At 39.1% G+C, this 7,470-nt stretch overlaps 1 pseudogene; it reads left to right on the top strand.

The window, feature by feature from the left end:
* The first annotated feature begins 5,476 nt into the window (after window positions 1-5,476).
* On the top strand, window positions 5,477-7,168 carry LOC122007320 (annotated as a pseudogene).
* The last annotated feature ends 302 nt before the right edge of the window (window positions 7,169-7,470 follow it).

Raw genomic sequence — 7,470 nt, 5'->3', positions numbered from 1 at the left:
TCTTCGTCGCATTGTCCTCCAGCCTCCGCTAGTCCATCTTTCCCTTACCTTTATCTGCAGTATAAGGAAAATAGTATCTGTAAGCTTGAGAGCTTAGTAAGAAACCATCTACCTCACTAAAACATGTATACGATGCAATTTATGATTTGAAAACATGCTATTTGAAATATGCGCTGAACATGCTAAGACATGATATTCTGGTATACAACACACAGAAGACAAAAGCTAATCATGGCATACTATCATCTAAAGCATGTATAACAAAACTGAACATAGAGCTATCACACATAATCATAGGAAAGAGCTGCGCTGAAGCATAAACTGAGCTAAACTAAACTAAGCTAGTACTGAAGTTTAACTGTACACACAACTGATTTGTGAGTTTTGAAAACTAATTATCATAATAGATTAAAATACATAATCATGCTGCTGATGGGCCCGACAACTGTACGTGCTGTGCGCAGATCCCTAACTAAACCCGGGTTTGCAAGTCCCGAATTTAGTAGGGTTACTAGGTTATCTGAACCTAGGGACGGCTATGGGAGCCCAACCCAATGGATATCTAATCCAGTACAGTGCCATTGCTAAAAGTAAAATACTGAACATAGCTAATATTTCTTGTCTTGCTTTTACTAGGTTATCTAAACCTAGAACTAGGTTGTCTGAACCTAGAGGCGACTGTGGGAGCCCACCCATTGGACATCTAGTTCCATAAAAGCTGTAGCAAGACCATATGAACTGTAAAAATGCTCCTATTGCATTTATCTAAGCTATTAAAATGCCTAGGATGGCATTTAACTAAGCTAAGCATTTAATCAAATGCTTGGTGTGCGCTAATTCACACCCTATTGCTAAAAATCTGCATATGACTAAAACAATACATACAATCATACAAAAGCTACTTATACTGCAGGTGAGGGTTTCTTACCTCTTGCGCTAGTTTTCTTACGAATCTAGTCGCTAGTTTTCCGGTGGAGACGATCTTCTCGACGATTCTCTTGCGTCTACGCGTTCCTCTCTCGGAGAGAAGCGTCCTCGTGTCGGAGTCGTCGCCGAAAGGTGCTCCTAGAGCCCTTAGGGCTTGGTGCGCCGAGAGAGGAAGAGGAGGGGGAAGGGTTCGGCGGAAACTAGGGTGAGGAGAGGAAGTTCTCGGTGGAAACCAAAAAAATATAACCCTCACTTAATTATTTTCCCATATTTATATTAAGTGGGTAATTCGGCCCAACTTAAACATAAATACAATTGTTTCCCTTTCCTTTCAGCACGGCTCTGCTGGGTTCACTTGGTTACTAGAGTCCGCTACAAGTCGTAGGACCCAATAGGTCTCGGGTTCAATTCCCGTGTAGGCTATTTTCGTTTTCTATTTATTTTTGCTACTTCCGCTATTCTAAAAATTCCATAAAAATATCCTAAAATTTCAGAAAAATACTAGGATATTTCTAATAATTATTTTGAGAATTTTTCGGGTGTTACATACATCTTTTCACTAGATCTTACTATTATAAGGTGTAGGGATGACAATCCTCTCTTGCACGCTTTAATCTCCAAGACCCTCTTCCTCACGCGAACTATCTCCTTGGGAGAGACCCTCCCCTTAGATTCTCCCCTTGAAAAGCCTTAAGACTTGGAACCCTAGCGTTCTTGGCCGAAACTTGAACCATGCCTGAGCATCCCATAGTTCGTTGGTTCCAGAGAAATTCTCTGGTTTCAGTTTCTGCCACTAGATAAGGTATGCTTCCTGCCTCACTACCTTTGCAGGGGTTGCAGGTGTAGCTGGTAGAACCTCGGCCACAATTGGTGCCACCACATTGGCTTCCAATGGGACTACAGGAGAAGCTTGTTGGTTAGCAGTCAGGGTGGCAATAGCCTGCTGCTGCTCTGCCACTTGTCTCTGCAGCTGTGTTACTATTTCTAAAAGATTGGCCGGTGGTGCAGACTCATTCATCTCCGGTTGAGGTTCATTAACTCTTGGTTGTCTAGCAGACCATCCTCTAGCCATCTACATATTCATAAACCATCCAGTGAGACAATGCATCAACCCATCATCATTCTCACTTGCTATTATTAGAACTTTCATGTATAAGCATGCTCTCATTCTTACTTGCTATCATTAGCATTTATTAGCACTTTCATGTATAAGCATGCTTAATCTTAACAATAGTTCTTACTAATCATAATATAAATAATTACATAAAAGTTATGCGAAGGTACTTTCTTACTTGGAAGCTGCAGGACAATGCTTGATGTGTGTGACGGAAGGATGGAACTTGCTCTGATACCAAGCTATAACGTCCGCCATTCTACTAACCTCAACATATAGGACAGACATTACCCTTATCTGTACGTCTAAATTTTTTTGGCATTCTTACACATTATGTACTGCTCAGCCCATATGTCTACTCTAACTTGTTCGACTGATAGGACATGACCTACAACCAAGCAAAGCTGCATGACCGTGTGAATCCACACGGCTGTGCCCACTTGGCCGAGAGAGAGGTACACGATCGTGTGAATCCACATGGTCGTGTCCCCTTGGCCGAGGGGAAGAAGTGCACGATTGTGTGAACCCACACGATCGTGTCATCTTGGCCGAGGAGAAGAAGTGCACGGCCGTGTGGATCCACACGGCCGTGTCACCTTGGAAGAGAGGAAGGGGTGCACGATCGTGTGAATCCACACGGCCGTGTCCCCTTAGCTGAGAGGAAGAGGTGCACGGCCGTGTGAATCCACACGACCGTGTCACCTTGGCCAAGAGGAGGAGGTAGGGGGCCGTGTGAATCCTCACGACCATGACACGAGCCATGCAGAGGTCACACCCTACTAAAAAAAAAGGGTTTGTCCTCCCCTTTATACTTATCATTGTCACTCTAATTACTGTCAAACCAATAAATTTATCCTAAGCAACTAATGATAGCATTTCACGTAAAGAGGAAAGGAGAAAGATATTTTAGCATCAGGTCTAACATATTCAGATGTTTACAAGTTCCCAAATCTTCTTCCATTGTTCTGTCACACACACAAACAAACACTGGTCCTGCTGCCTCCTCCTACTCGAGCTTTCCTTTACCTTTATCTGCAGTATAAGGAAATGCAAAGCTATAAGTGAATGCTTAGTAAGTACCATCTACTGACAAAACAATGCATTTAAAGAGAACATGTTTCTTTTTAAAAACTGCTTGCGGAAAGCACAAAACTTACACTTGACCGTAACTCACGCTAAAACACATAAATCAGAATTAGATACATGGCATGCATTTTTAAATAGGTTGATCATGCAAAACATCAACTCAAACCATGCTAGTAATATAATGAAAACAGGAATCTTGGCATATTATAGAGTTCATCAATGCTGCACTTTATAACTCAAGTTCTCAAACTTAGGAATGCTTCCACTAAGACAATCAATGAATTTTGAAATCTTTATATTACATAACTAGTGAAAATAGTAAACAACTTACTTTGAGCCTGACATTGTACCACTTTGCGTGCATCCTTAATAAGATCAGAGGTAGCTAATCCCGAACCCATTAAGGTACTACTAGGCAGTCTATGAGATAAGGGGTGATCCAGGAGCCCACCCATGGACCTTGTGTCCAGTACATACCTTTTTAAAGTAAAATACTTTCTTTTAACTATTGCTTTCTTGTACTTGCACTTGCTTGTCATTTAAGCAAACACCTTATGTGCGCTTAAATCCCCTCACACTTATAGGGAAGCATTTTATGGTACTTGAATATGCTTCTTAGCCCCAAAACTAAATTGGAAGCAATTCAAGATTTCCTACACATGCTCTTAATCCTCAAAACTTTAGAGGCCATCTTACATAACATGACATGCATCTTTATTAACATGTCTAAAGCATATCTCAACATGTATCTGTTGGAATGTATACTAAAAGCTTAGTTTTTTGTATAAACATTTATTTAGAAATAAGAATCACATTGGTCAAATATCTACATTTATGCTAAGTGTAGTTGTCCATTTAATTTATATTGTAGATAACATGGTGTGAGGAGACACACAGAAGATCATGTTATCAGTTCCTTATAAATTATAAATAGTAGCTCACAATCAAGATGGAATAGGACAAACCATTGGAGTGGTTGTAGTGTAATTTGATAATAACTTATCTTGACTATAATATTATACTAGTACACTATAAGTGTATTGAGCAGGACCATTTGAGGTAATTTCTTTTATACTGACTATATAAAGAATAAAACCTCTGTTATTATGGAAGTGCGTACTCTTAATTATGATATAATAACAAACACGTATATTTAATATTTATTTCTTTAATTTATCAAAGGGTGCGATTTAGTTCGTTAAATCAATAGGCCCGATAAGTTGAGAAATGATATTATTTATATGGTGCCTTGTTGATTATAGAATGAAACTGTGTCCTAGTAATCTAGGTTGATGATGCCCCTTAAGGAGCTTATAAGGATTATCATATAAACCCTACAGGTGGACCTAGTCCGGCATGACAATGAAGTTGAGTGGTACTACTCTTGGAGCTAGATATTAATTAAGTGAGTTGTCAGTAACTCATTTAATTAGTGGACATTCGATATCTTAAACACAGGGAGATTACTACAAGAAAAACTCTCAAAGACATCGGTGGAACAACAACAGTTTTAAGCAAAAATCGATGTCTTTGAGTATTTTACACTAGTTTTTCCAAAAACCGGTGTCTATGAGTGTAGATTTTCGCTCATAGACATCGATTTTTTAGCCGATGTCTATGAGCGCCTTTTTTTGTTAATAGACACCGGTTTTAACAGCGGTTTTTAAAACCCAGTGTTAATGAATCAAAAAACAATAATTTATTTTTTCCACCAGCCAAAATTTACAACAACACTTCACAAAGTTCCCTCCAAACCTAAACCAATATCACACCCCTTCTCTCAGCCTAAACCTAAACCTAAACCTCCAACCATCTCTCTCAGCCTCATCTCCCTCTTCCCCTTCCTGGATCTCTTCCTCTTCCTGGATCGACGCCCCTTCCTCTCCCAATTAGGATCAAAACCACCTGCTTTGGTCCTAAGCAAAATCGCAGCATAAATCATTCCATTCTGCCTCCTCGTCCGATCCTCTCTTCCTCCTCCTCCTTCCTCTCTTCGCTCTTCCCAGCTAAGGTAGGGGCTGACGAGATCCGAACAGCGAGAGGACGCCCACGACCACCATGGCACGGTTGGTCGGCAACGTGAGGGAATCCGAAGGAAGAGAGAACAACACCGAGATCTCTGATCTAGTGTAAAGGGGTCCCCTTCTTCTGAAGCAGAGAGATTGAGTGCAGTACGAGAATAACGAAGTATGTCTGCCTGTTAAAACCCTAAAATTGCAGGCATAAAGGGCTCTCCGTGCTTCATTTTCTCCTTCTCGGCCTCTTCGCTAGCTGGGTACACGGTCATCTTCAAAACCTCTCGTTTCCTCTTTTCATTCTTCTTAATCGTCTTATTGCTAAAGGTTGAGGATGGGGCGGGGGAGGGTTGAGGTGAGGAGAATAGAGAACAAGATCAATAGGCAGGTGACCTTCTCCAAGAGGAAGGTCGGGCTGCTGAAGAAGGCCTACGAGCTCTCTGTTCTCTGCGACGTCGAACTCTCCCTCATCATCTTCTCCAGCCGCGGCAAGCTCTTCGACTTCTCCACCACCTCCAGGTTTTTGTAATTCAATTTCCACCCTCTAGGGTTTTTTTTTTTTAATTTAGTTTTCGATGCCTAATTCCATAACTATCGCGTTTTTTTTTCTTTTCAAATCTCTGATTCACCATCTTGAATATATCCGTCTTTCAGGATCGTCTTAAACTGTATCTTTATTTTGCTGCATTGATTCGTGGTGGTGATAAATAGGGTTGGGTGTTGTTCATGATCTAAGGCGTTAGATAAAACAAGAAAGATAAATAAAAAAAAGAAAAGATATAAAGGAGACACCAATGCTATTAAGGCTTAATTAAAAATCCCTTTCTTTTTTTTAAATATTGCATCTGTTTCATTCTGGTTATCATTTTTTTTACATTCTCAATTTTAATTTTCAAACAGTAAAGAAATATGAAATAGAAGATGGAAAAAATATCAATATGTAATCAAATTCAAAAGCATTCATATAGACTAATATTTAAAAGCTCAATTTATTAAATCACAATCATGTTTTATTAATTAAAGAAAGAAAAACTCTCGGATGACCTACAAGATAACTCACATAAGATCTTTACATATTTGTTGCACTTTATATCTTCTTGTGAATGTTTTTCAGTAAAATTATACAACCTAATTGTTTTTCTTATTTATTTACTAGATCTCTGATGTTTTTAATTTTTTATTCAGAAAATTGGGTCATCTAGTCAAAGAAATGCCTTAAGGTACTTCTATAGATTCTTCCCAATAGTCTCCTTTGAAAGCTTCAGAAATGGAGAAATGATGGACGCTGAATGATTTTGATATCAGGAAGTCCCTTGGAAGAGGAAAGTTTGGCCATGTCTACCTGGCCAGGGAAAAGAAGGTATGAAAGTCAACTCTGACAGATTTATCTAACGCTTTTCTTAAACTAATAATATTGTCAAATTAAGAATGGTGAAAGCTTGAATTTCCAGTGCCGGACCTCTTTAATTTTGTTAGCTTCGAGTGACTGCTCAAATGCATAACATACTAGAGTTCATTTTCCTGGTACGTTCATTATGTTATAACTTATTTCTTTGTGTCATTTTGGCGAGACAGAGTAGCCATATCGTGGCATTGAAAGTGATTTTCAAGAGCCAGCTCAAACAATCTCAAGTTGAGCATCAACTGCGACGTGAAGTTGAGATACAAAGCCACCTCCGACATCCAAAGATATTACGCCTATATGGTTACTTCTATGATCAGGTTCGGCTCTATCTTGACTTATAAAGATTGTAGGCATATTGAACCTGAATTTTGTTTATGCCACCTCAGTTGACCTAGATTCTCCTTTGTATCACAGACTCGAGTTTACTTGATACTGGAATATGCAGCTAAAGGTGAACTCTACGAGGAACTACAGAAGTCCAAATGCTTCAGTGAGAGGCGAACTGCTACAGTGAGTTCTTTGCAAACACACACTAACGGTTATCAGTGTATGAGCTTTTATCTATTATTGCCAATGAAGGACTAACACTCTAATCATGTACCCATAGAATTTGCAGTTCCTTTCTCACTATATGTACAAGTGTTGTGCATTTGCAAATTTAATGAGGCTAGTGTGTCTGCAAACTTGAACAAACGTTCTGATAATTTATAAGCTTTATGTGTTTTTCTAGAAATGCCTTAAGGTACTTCTTAATGAATTTTCCCATGTTGTCCAGGTACTTCTATAGATTCTTCCTCATGATATTTTTGTTTAGTAGTTCGTAAATCTTAAAATCTTGCTATACCTTGATTCATCAGAGCATGGGAATGAAATTTGAGGTTTATAATCTTTGACTACCTGTTATCAATATGGCCTCACTCAAA

Source organism: Zingiber officinale, chromosome 1A, assembly GCF_018446385.1.
Source record: "Zingiber officinale cultivar Zhangliang chromosome 1A, Zo_v1.1, whole genome shotgun sequence".
Taxonomy (NCBI): Eukaryota; Viridiplantae; Streptophyta; class Magnoliopsida; order Zingiberales; family Zingiberaceae; genus Zingiber; species Zingiber officinale.
This window is presented reverse-complemented; position numbering and strand designations above follow the sequence as displayed.